Source organism: Berghia stephanieae, chromosome 7, assembly GCF_034508935.2.
Source record: "Berghia stephanieae isolate SIO BIC M18660-M18661 chromosome 7, UCSD_Bste_1.3, whole genome shotgun sequence".
Lineage (NCBI taxonomy): Eukaryota > Metazoa > Mollusca > Gastropoda > Nudibranchia > Aeolidiidae > Berghia > Berghia stephanieae.
In genome coordinates this window covers 18,609,431-18,621,011 of record NC_088366.1, presented here as the reverse complement: position 1 = coordinate 18,621,011, position 11,581 = coordinate 18,609,431, and the positions used below count along the sequence as shown (strand labels likewise).

Here is an 11,581-nt window from a genome sequence, read left to right as displayed (position 1 = left end):
CTTCAAAAATCATGACGTCACTTCCCTCGCAATGACGCATTGTAACTTAGTAACTGGTTCTAAACTATCGGCATCATGGTGGACGCCCTTATGAAATACTTCTCTGACGAACATAAAAGTGTATCCAGAGGAGGAAAACATTATAAATGAGATCATATTTTGGCTTTTATAAATTCTGATCACATGACATGTGGAAAAGTTCTAGCCAGCATGAAGAATAAAAAGTACCAATTTTCTTTGTTGAGAACCAAGCTGCTCGTTGCTATGCGGACGTGACATCAGATTATTAGATCCAATTGTGGAGAATAAATACCATTTCTTAAACTAACAATACTCAAAAGTTAGAATTTCTTAACATTTAGCTCTAATGTCACTTTCTGGAGTCCAGTTCATCCCGACATAATGTCGTTTTGAGAAGCTGGGTCACATATTATTGTCTTCAATTTCATGCATTCAGATATGAACCCGTTACCTTTAACCTTTAGGAGTCGATGTAACAAATATTAAGTTTTCATCGCTTTCCATTATATATATCCTACTTATGTCGGTGATAATCAGGTGGCGATGCAATATGTCGAAGTTTTAGATGTTATAAAAGGTAAACATTTGGTATCGAGCAAAAAAGGTTGACGGTAAGCGAGATTAGCAATATAGGCGAGTGTGGTATAGTGATTTTATGCGGTAAGTTGAGAGTAGACACAACACACGGTGTGTTCTTATCGTGACTTTTTATTATACATAATGTACATAATAATATTATCATTCCTTGACCCCTGACCCGGATGCAATCTGTCAACCTTTCCTGTTTGGCTTACACAACGGTGTTGAAATAGCTTTGTAATCTGAAATCTTTGCTTTTCTCAAGTAGCTTATTGTAGCTTTTCGGTTTAGCGCATTGAAGTCGAGATTATCGGAACGTTGTGTATAGTACATTGGCGATATGAAAATTGGGTGAAACGAGGAGGACAGGCAGTAGGTGAAACTGCAGCTAAAGGAGAGAAAAGGAGGAGGGGGGAGGGAGGACGGAAGGAACAAAGAAAGGAACGGAGGAAATGTAAAAATAGTTTTATATATGACTTATGCAAAAAAAAAAAAAAAAAACAACAAATCACAAAAAAGAAACAAACAAATAAAAAAAGAAAAGAAACAAAAGCTACAACAACAACATGCTTAATGTGCGACTTTCGGGTTAATAGGATGACACTCGCATTCTCTCACCGTGATCAAGTGTAAAATAAGTACCTGACCGATAACAGCGCTGTGTCTGTTAAAATTAACTGTAATATCGCCTTCTTGGTGTTATGCCTATTCCTATAATATGTTAAGTGACTTGGTCTGCCCGGGACTCTTTGAAAAGCGCTTTGAGCATATTAAGAAGGATTCTGCTCTATAAAAAACTCAAGTTTATTTTAAATTTCCGTCAATAAATTTGCGGTACACTGACTTAACAGAATTTTGAAAGCCAGAATAGGGTCCCAAAATCGTGACCTCACTTCCTCTCAACACAGCGCCTTCGATACCCAAAAGTGGCTCCGCTTGGAAATCGGTAAAACCGACAGGCTTCCCTCTCCGAGCGATGCCTCCAATGAGGTGCAAAACACTGAACCATTTTAGCAAAGAAAAATTCGATCAATTTGATTTTTTAAAAATCAACCATGCTCATATTGTACACATTGGGGGTAATTACGATTGTTGTATTTTTTTTTTGGTGGTTATTAATTGTATCATTTTTTTTTTTTGGTTCCATTTACCATTTTTCCCACTTTCATGTATGTTGTCATCAAATTGTATGATTTATTGGCGAAAGCCTAAGATTGAATAAACTTTGAAACTTTGAAACATAGTAAAGATCACGGCTTGACTCTTTCCGTTGAGTGCGGAACCAAAACGACCGTTGCTATGTAGGTGGGATAATAACATAAAATGAATTGAGTAAAAAAGTGCCAGAAGATAATAGAGAATACAAATTTGTGACCCATCGTCTCGAAACGGTATTATGTCGGAACGAACCATTTGCTTAAAAGCTGACTTTAATGTTAAAAATTGTCAAAAATATAAATTGTTGGCATTAGCACCCTAAAATATGGTATCCATTCTCCTCAATAAAACATACAAACTCAACACGTCTGATATTTCTGGCTATAAATTCAATTTTCAACATCTTTACCAATCCGACTTAATACCGCTTTGAGGCGAAGGGTCACATTTCGCGGCGATGGGGGCTCGAACGACCTTACTGATACGACAACTCCGCCTGGCCATGGGTTGGTAGGGACGCTATACAGTCGCCGCCATCCACTACTCTAAAAAAAGTGGTTTCAAACATACTGTCTTTCCTGAGTCCCTATCCCGACTTTTTGAGGTCATGGGTTCAAGACTTCAACCTAGGTATGCGTGACGTCACATTTTTTTGTCCCTATTGTTATTGTTTTCAAAATATCGAGCCACTCCAAACAACTTGGTTTAGATTGATGTGTACTTATTTGCAAATAAGTTCACATCGGTCTAGATAGATTGAAGTTGACGTCACTCAACTCTTTGTTATTGTTTTTTTTTTTTTGCCATCCACATTTATGAGTAATTCTCACTAAACGGTATTAACAGACTATAAACGTTTCAGGTTACATATAGTTTTGTGTGATGGTCAGTTTTACTTCCGAATGGCAATGTTGTGAGCTTCTTAGCCAAGCGCATTCTATCAATAGAATAAAGCCATCTCAAGTACTTGCCTATTACCCGAAACAAGCAGCCTCCAAGATACTGAGCATCACTCTTAGTTTTAGCACAGGCGATTGGTTGTGAAGGAGAAAACGATGTTAACTGCCAGGTATTCACTTTACACATAAATCATATGGATAAGTTTAGAGAACATGAGTAAAGGGCATTTTCCAAGGACTCATCTCAGCAGTTCTCGAACTCTGGATCTTCTGCGATCCGAAGGCTAGTGTTATACCACCAGAACACATAACCACATAAAAATAGTCCAAGACAACAAAAATAATTACATAGATATCATTTAGTTAGCATCATACTTACCATTAAGTAGTTAAGTCAGAGGGGATAATCACATAAGAATATTATTATTATTATTATTATTATTATTATTATTATTATTATTATTATTATTATTATTATTATTATTATTATTATTATTATTATTATTATTATCATTGTCTGATAACTCACCCGATTGAAACAATACTCCCAAGATCTTGGCAATAATCAACAACGAATGATTTTTAACGACAGCTTCTCAAATACCACGGATATTCTGAGTACGTTATAACAGTTCTCGGTATAAAGAGATATCTAGTAAACGGGAAAATATAATTCTACGCCGGATGTCCTTTCCTTTTTATTCCAATAGCTATACGTTGACTAAACTAAATGAAAAACTTTGCCACAGTTTCTCACGTTCTCAGAACGGGAAATCCCCGAATTGTGACGTCACTGAGTTAAAACTCACCAGCTTGCAGGTACTTCAAGCTTGCGTGTGTAGTATGTATCCTGCTACTATCTCATTCATGAATATATATACATCACTGCATGACCTAGTATTTTTCCAAGCTGATGTATGTCATCGTTATACTTAGAACACGGGTTACCTCTCGGCGGCGCTATCGTGTAATTTTGTATACTGGGGAATTTCTACATGACAATGTGATAAGGGCTACTTAAAAAAAAAAGAGACTACAGTTCAAGTCAGCTACTATGCTTCTCTTATGTTTGTTTGTTTGTTTTTAATGTTTTTACCGCGCTTGCGACACATTTAGGTCATATCAGCGCCAGTAAAAAGAAGAAAATGGAATAGTCAAAATATTCTAGATTTACAGTCAAAACACCCAGGAAAAAGTAAGATAAAGGGGAGTTGATTCAAAATAGGGAACAGATGTGGATTCCTAAGGCATACCATCAATGTACTTAGTTTGAGATCACCTAAAAGTCTCATCCAGACACCAGCACAGGATCCCACTAAGAGGAACACACTAAATTTTACAGAATACATAACTAAAAATATGTAACAGAGAGATGATTTACAAGGAAAAAAATCATCTCCCAAAACCATACCTATACACTTGACTGTTTTCCTCCCAACTAGAGTGTCCGGCCAAGGCCAGGACAAAACCAAGAAATCTCATTCCATGACAAACACAGAAAGCATGTTGAAAAACAGATGTAAGCGGATAGAAGACACACTAAGTACCTCCTTGCCCACTATGGGAGGTCAGGATATGCTTCTCTTAGACAAAAAACATTTAGTATTATCACTTCCCCTCCCCCCCCCTTGCCCCCACTTAAAAGTTAAAGAACTGAACACGTGTGTATGACAGGTGCCAGACAAAGCAAGAAAGAAAAAATACACACTTGTTCATTTCTTTATCTTACACCGGTGACTGCTCCTTAATTCCTTAATTTGATATATACTTAAAAGTGTTGAGGGTTTATTTTTCTAGTTTATATTTTTTGTTATTGTTGTTGTTTAACTCTCTCCACTTACCATCTGAAATTTCATACTCACCAAACACAAAAATATAATTTTTCAAAGAGAATAGTTACGAGTATATGCTATATTTTGTTAGAAAAATGAGCTCTGCCACATAGTGTCGAGGAGTTTTTATCGCTTTAACTATAACAAAATGAAATCAGAATAAGAAAATGAATTGTTAGTTACATCGTAACGAATGTGACGATTTTCCTATAGTTGTTAAAGAGATTGTTAATAAGGAACGAACGTGTGATGTCAAAACTTGTTCCAATCTCATTGGAAGTGTAAAACCACTCTTCTGGAGGACTGAATACATAGCTTATGTTATTGGCCTTCTGGTTTCAGAGTGATGGCGTCTTATTTTCTAGTCTAAACATGAGCTGGTCTTCAATAAAGACCGTCCACCCTTGCTTTTTGACGATCCGTAATCTTAAGAATCTGCCGATACATCTTGTTACAAAAATAGTCATGCTACCAATATGTAACATATTCGTTATAACTCCTCCCGGGAGGACTGGTAAAATATACAGTTCTAAGGAGTTTGGAACCGGGGGTAGAAGGTGTGACGTCTTGTCTTCTCTACCTTATTTTCTCATAAAAATATTTATTGTGAATTACCACCTCGAAACTGTAATGTGACGTGATTTTAATTGCGACTATAAAATGTATGCACAAAAAAAAAAAAATAAATAAATAAATAAATAAATAAATAAATAAATAAATAAATAAATAAATAAATAACTGAATAAATGACTAAGGTTCGGTATGTATACTTTATTTAGGACAATGAATATAATTTCACACGATATCAAAATTAAATAAACTCCTACTTCTGGAATTGCCATTACATTTTTTTTCCAGCATCTGCATCACTCCGATAAAATACTATTAAGCAGCGTTCGGGTCACGTTCTTGAAATCCACAACTAACTACGGTATCAATTTCAAACGAGTGTAATCCATCATCCTCAAACGATATTATGACGGGTGTGAACTTCGTGAACCTTGTACCGAAAAGTTGCTTTATACTTGAAATGAGCAAAATTTCGAGATTACAGTTTTTGCTACCTTAATAAACTATGCCTATTGTCTTTATTTTTTGCTCTGCTAAGCGTGTAGGTAAACCTAAAATATTATAAACGAACTGAAATCGTATTTAAACAATTCATTAAAAAAAAAATTTAAAATAAATTAAACCATTTCGCAACAGCACCATAAGATCCCGTCGCCTAGGCATTCCATGAAGGAATATAGATAATCCATCAAGCAATATGTCTAATGTCAACAGGAATTACCTATGTTGTCCAAGTGAGCAAATTGGGTGGGTGGGGGGGGGGGGGTTATAATCTTGCCCAAGGAAAAAATAAACGAAAGTGCCCGAAGCGTGGGTCGAACTCGGGACCTTCCGGATCACAGTGCAATGCCTTAACCATTCGACCACTTCGCCCCCTATAATGAAAGACATCTGAAAAAAAAATCACGACTCAACCCCTGATTCGTAATGGACCGTTTGATTGTCGTTTGTGATTTACCAAGTAAGCAAGTGGGGCTCATAAAGGGCCGAGTGCAGTTTTAGTAGTGAAGTATAGATAGTATGCGCTTGGCTGAGGAGCTCATAACATTGCCGTCCGGAAGTATAACGGACCAACACACAAAACTGTGTGTATCCATGAACGTTTCTAGTCGGGTTAATACAGTTCAGTGAGCATTACTCATAAACGCGGATGGCAAAAAACATCAACAAAGACCTGAGTGACGTCATCTTGAACTATCTATAGTATAGACAGTATGCACTTGGCTTAGAAGTTCACAACATTGCCATCCGGAAGTATTACGGACCAACACATAAAACTATGTGTATCCATGAACTTTTATAGACTGGTTTATATAGTCCATTGAGAATTACTCATAAAACGCGGATGGCAAGAACAATAACAAAGACTCGATTGACGTCAACTTCATTCTATCTATAAACAAAAATGAAAATGGGTAGCCCTAATCGTCCTTAAGGTCGAATAGAATCAACCGCCAGTGCCGTCCGTAAGGACAAATAGTGTTGCTTTGAAAATAACAGCTTAACTCTCTCCTTACGGGCCCTTTTTCTGGAAAACGTGTTGCTTTACACTCAAAATGAGGAGATATGACTATCTACTTATACATAATTTTTATGCAGCATGACACGCTTTACAAAATAAAGTTTTTCCAGAAAATGTGTGATACATGATGTACACACGTTTTCTGATTAATATAATAAATGTTCATTATAATATCGTAACGAATGTGACGATTTTCCTGTAGTTGGTAAGGAGAGGGTTAAAAAAAAAAGAACAAAATACCCAACACAGAACATTTCGGGCTCAAAACCCTTCTCCAGCCAACAACAACAAAAAAAAAAAAAAACAAAAAAAAAAAACAAGAAAGACATAAATACATTACTAATAAATTTCAGATGGACTACAGAGAAATTTTGTAGTGCCTTTGGTGATCTAGTATGTGGATTATTCTTTGCAGTCATGTCAGTTTGATTGAATGGGAAGGGGGTGGGAGGGGGGGGGGGCTGTAGGGGTGGGAGGGGCTCAAATAAGCCGAATCTATGGTTGAAACAGAGCTGAAAGTCTTAAAAACAAAAATGTGATCCACCAAATTAAGAACAGTATTATGTCGGGATAAACGAACCCCAACAATGAATTTGGAATGAAAATGAAAAGAAATGGAACTGAGATTCTTTTTACATAATAAATTCTAAGAAAATGCATTGAATCGCCTTCTTAATGGATAGACATTAACTTAACTCAAAGTTTCATATTTTTGTATCAATGAGTTTCAATTTCCAACATCTATATTTTCCCGACTTTGACGATGAGTCACAGATGCTATATTCGCTATCACCAATAAGAAAAATCACAACAATAAAAATCAGGAATACATATATTTATTTATTTCAGTATAATACTCACCGGTTCCGCAAGCCAAACGAATCGTACCAAGACACAGAACAATGTACTGTACTTTAAAAGTTTATAGTCTGATTATTAAAAAATTCTGTGAAAATTAAAATTTATGACTAAACTGGCAATCTAAAAGAACAAGAACAAAGAGATGAGTGACGTCAACTTCACTCATTCGTTCTATTGACTCAGTAACAATAATTTATCATTTTATGCCTTGGAACTTTGTGAAAGATCCAGCAGCCAAATGCCTAAAACCACCGGATGCAGGCTTTCATCTAACGTGCTTAGTCAACAGTACCTACTTGATGAGATTGTATATTAATTCTTGGAAATGATAAAATAACATCATATAATATTTGAAACAAACGAAAGAATGCCTTGGAAATTTTTACCTTTCTGAGTCAGTTTCCTCGGGAAAATTATTGCTTTAAGTCAAAAACTTTACTTATTCTGAAAAAAAGAGAGCTTCTCTTGGGCAGAAATATTGATGCTATGCATTTAGGTAAAATGCTCACAACATCTGCCGACCAGATGAAACGCATTAACACACAGTTATATGTAAACTAATAGGTTTATAGTCTTATTGATAGAATTTACTGATAACTAATCACCCAAACTGGAGGTCTAATTCGAATAACAAAGAGCCGAGCAACGTCAACATCGTTCCTTCTATTCACTTCAACATAGGCACATGACAAAAGGATTAAAGCTAGCCATTGACAGAATACTTGTAGCAAAAGGGGTGTAAATGATTTTTGAGTGGTTTTTTTTTTTTGGTGGTAGATTTGATGAATTTGACGAATTTTTGCCTGTACACAATTCAATATGGTGTTAGTGACACACATACATTTCATGCTCCCATCTGTTTTCAGAAGCGATCACGGTTGCCAGATTAGTTTTTACATAAAATGCCCCAAAGAAAGTCGTGAAATGCTAAATAGTCTTTAAAGGTGGCAACTGCTTTTAGGCATCACTTTTTCTGCAATAAGGACATAATAGTAGAGATACATTTTTATTTAATTACTCATCACATAGCCATAAAAATTTCACAATGTCCTACCAGTTTGTGGGTGAAAATTAGTATTTTATGCAATCGGTGTATATGTGTCTATCAAGTGCATAAAATTAAGTCATTTTTTATAAAGGGGAAAAGATGAATTAAAAAAACATTCCCAATGCAACTCTCCAGTTCGGAATTTGGTAGTAAAAACGCCAAACTGGCAATACTAGATTTCTTGGCTAACAATAACTTATTGGGCGAGAGACAGGGAATCTTTTCCTCGGGAAATAACTACTCACTCTTTCACGCTGACCGCACCACGGGCTTTCCAAGAAGACGTAAAAAAATAGAGTTGAGTCATTCGACGTCGCGTGCTACAACGGGAAAACCCGTTCCCTCCCCGGATTATAGTACAACACCATAATATTCTGCAGTATTTTGTCGTCTCCATTTTCATTGGCCACAGTCATGTCTATTAATAGAAAAAGAATAACCCTGATTTAGAAAGAGCTTAATCCCCACCTTCTGTTCCTAAGGAAAAAGCGACTCATCATTTCAAATTAATATTAATTGGATTCAATAGTCTGATGTCATGTCGCCCAGCAACGTCGGTCATCGTGGTTCTAAACAAAGAAAATCGCTACTTTTTATTCTTCATGCTGGCTAGAACTTTCCATGTCTTGTGATCAGAATATGTAAAAGTCAAAACATGATCAGATTTATAATAGTTTTTTTTTTCTTCCTCTGGATACGCTTTTATTCTAGTCGGAGACATATTTCATAAGGGCGTTCGCCATTGTTCCGATAGTTTAGAGCCAGTTACTAAGTTATCAAGCGTCATTACGAGGGAAGTGACGTTACGACTGTTGAAGCGTATTAAGGTGTGGATCTCTTGATCTTGTGGAATGACACTCGCCTTCTGACCGGACGGTCCAGGATTCGAGTCCCACTCTTTCGCAGCGCATAGTTGAGTCCTTGTAAAAAGCTCTTTAATCACGTCCTCTCATCAAACTCAGCTGTGAAATGAATGTCTGGCCGTAAACAGGATTGTATCCTATCTAAAGGATGGTTTTGTCCGATTCACGCTATATATATATATATATATATATATATATATATATATATATATATATATATATATATATATAATATAATATATATATATATATATATATATATATATATATATATATAATATATATATATTGAATCGTGTTTGATACAAATATGGTACGAAAAGTGCTCGACATGCAGTAATGGAGCGAATTATTATTATTTAAAATATTTACCACAATGTTTGAGACAGTCTACATTAATGTTTCAGGCTTAATTTGCCATCGTCAGGACTGAGTTGTTTTGTTGACTGTTGTTGTTTCTTGAAGTGGTTCCGGTTTAAAGTTGCTTAACAAGAATTTACGCCGATGGGGACACCTTCCGTACATCTCATTTTTCATGTTGAGTGTGGCTTCATGAGGGTGTTTGATTATAGTATATTTCTCTTCCAGGCATAAGCTACATTGTTTTGATGTTGGTGTGTATCCTGTTGCTTTAGATAAAATTTTCCATGAAATGTTGTGGTCTAGTTTGTTGTCTTTTAATTTCCAAATATGTTCGCTGAGTTTTGTGGATGTTTTTTTGTTAGTGTTTCTAAATGTTGAGGTGTGGAGGTTGTATCTTGTTTTGAAATTATTTTCTGTTAGTCCTACATATTTTTCTTGCTTGTTTGTTTTAGTTTCATCATCATATTATCATTAGCATCGTCATCAACATCATCATGCTCTCATAAAGTGCATTATTGCCCTTCATATTACAACAATTGTTTTATACAGGTAATGGCGGGAATTAACCATAAAGACCTGGCAATTCTAGTTCATTATTCAATGACGCTGTTTTAAACGAATTCAAAGTTAAAGAAAAATTAATCGAGTGAATTACTTAAGTTTTAAGCGAAACATCACCTCTGAGAAAACTTGTTGTCATTGCAACCTCTAGAAAAACAAATATTTCGAAGCCCTCCGAGTGTTGTTTTTTTTTCCTCTGAGTGTTTTTTTTTTTTAGAGAATAAGAGGTAACTAAGGTGAACAACATTAACTTGGAACCAATGTTCTGTATAAGACGGAAATTGTTAGACATGTTCAACAATATTTTACAAACGGAAAGAGCTGCCTTGTCCGTCTTGTCAATCGGGCATAACGATCGGTCGTTTGACGATGGGAATGGCGAATAGTACATATTTAGATGAGTTGCCAGATTGGCGTTTACTCGCAAAAGCAACATATAGACGTCAATAATGTTTTCATTTAGCTTGGTATGCACATTTTTATGTTTGTAAAACATTTCCATATGGATTGTGTGAAGTTCCTCAAAGCGGCAGATGCGGTGTTGTTTTTCTCTCCCTATTTGTGTGATTTTTATTGACTTCGAAAACAAAAGTCTGGAATATTTTTATACAGTCGTTTTAATAAAGTTTTATTCTATATTGTGATACATATTTCTAGGAAATTCATAAGGACTTTTTAGATAAATTAAGCTTTTAGTGGTGTATATCCTACTATTTGAAGTATTTTATTAGATATTTATTGTTTACACTTACGTTAGGATGTTAGTCACGATGTGCCATATCTATTTTTATTTGAACCTTTATATAGCGCAATATTCAATAAACGTGCTCCAAGCGCTTTACAAGGGGTTCCTGGTCAACAGCAACATTTAACATGAAGGACGGGACATGGCGCCTGTTAGGCGATATTACATTTTTTTTTCGGACAGAGACAACGCACTTAACGGTCAGGTACTCATTTTACACCTGAGTACGGTGAGAGAATGTAAGTAAAGAGCCTTCTCCAAGGACTTAACTATGCACCGGGAGAGGCTCGAACCCAGGACCTTCTGATCCGAAAGCGAGTGTCTTACCACTAGACCCAGCGACATCTATACATAAGTGGACGATGACTAGATAGCCTCACATATCCGTATAACGACAACCTTTGGAATGCCATAGAATCGTCTTGGTATCACGGTAACGATGGCCAGCGGCTACGACCAAGTCGTGGTGGTGTGCGGAAACAAATGAAAGTAAATATTCAATTAGACCACCACCCTTTCATTCTAATCGAGCACACAGTGTACATAACACACAACGCTT

General features: G+C 36.0%; 1 protein-coding gene across 8 annotated transcripts in view; it reads right to left on the bottom strand.

Annotated features, from left to right (window-relative positions):
* LOC144976833 (sodium-coupled monocarboxylate transporter 2-like) overlaps positions 1–11,581 on the bottom strand; it is a 122,833-nt gene that overhangs the window by 44,268 nt on the left and 66,984 nt on the right. Inside the window, exon 1 of one of the 8 annotated variants that reach the window (XM_078921327.1) lies at positions 7,829–8,132. The exons of 5 other annotated variants lie outside the window; for them this stretch is intronic. The gene's annotated coding sequence lies outside the window, so the exon portion shown is untranslated. Of the gene's footprint in view, positions 1–3,186; positions 3,447–7,442; positions 7,633–7,828; positions 8,133–11,581 lie in introns of those variants that run through there. 2 more of the 8 variants (XM_078921324.1, XM_078921321.1) reach the window with 2 other exon arrangements.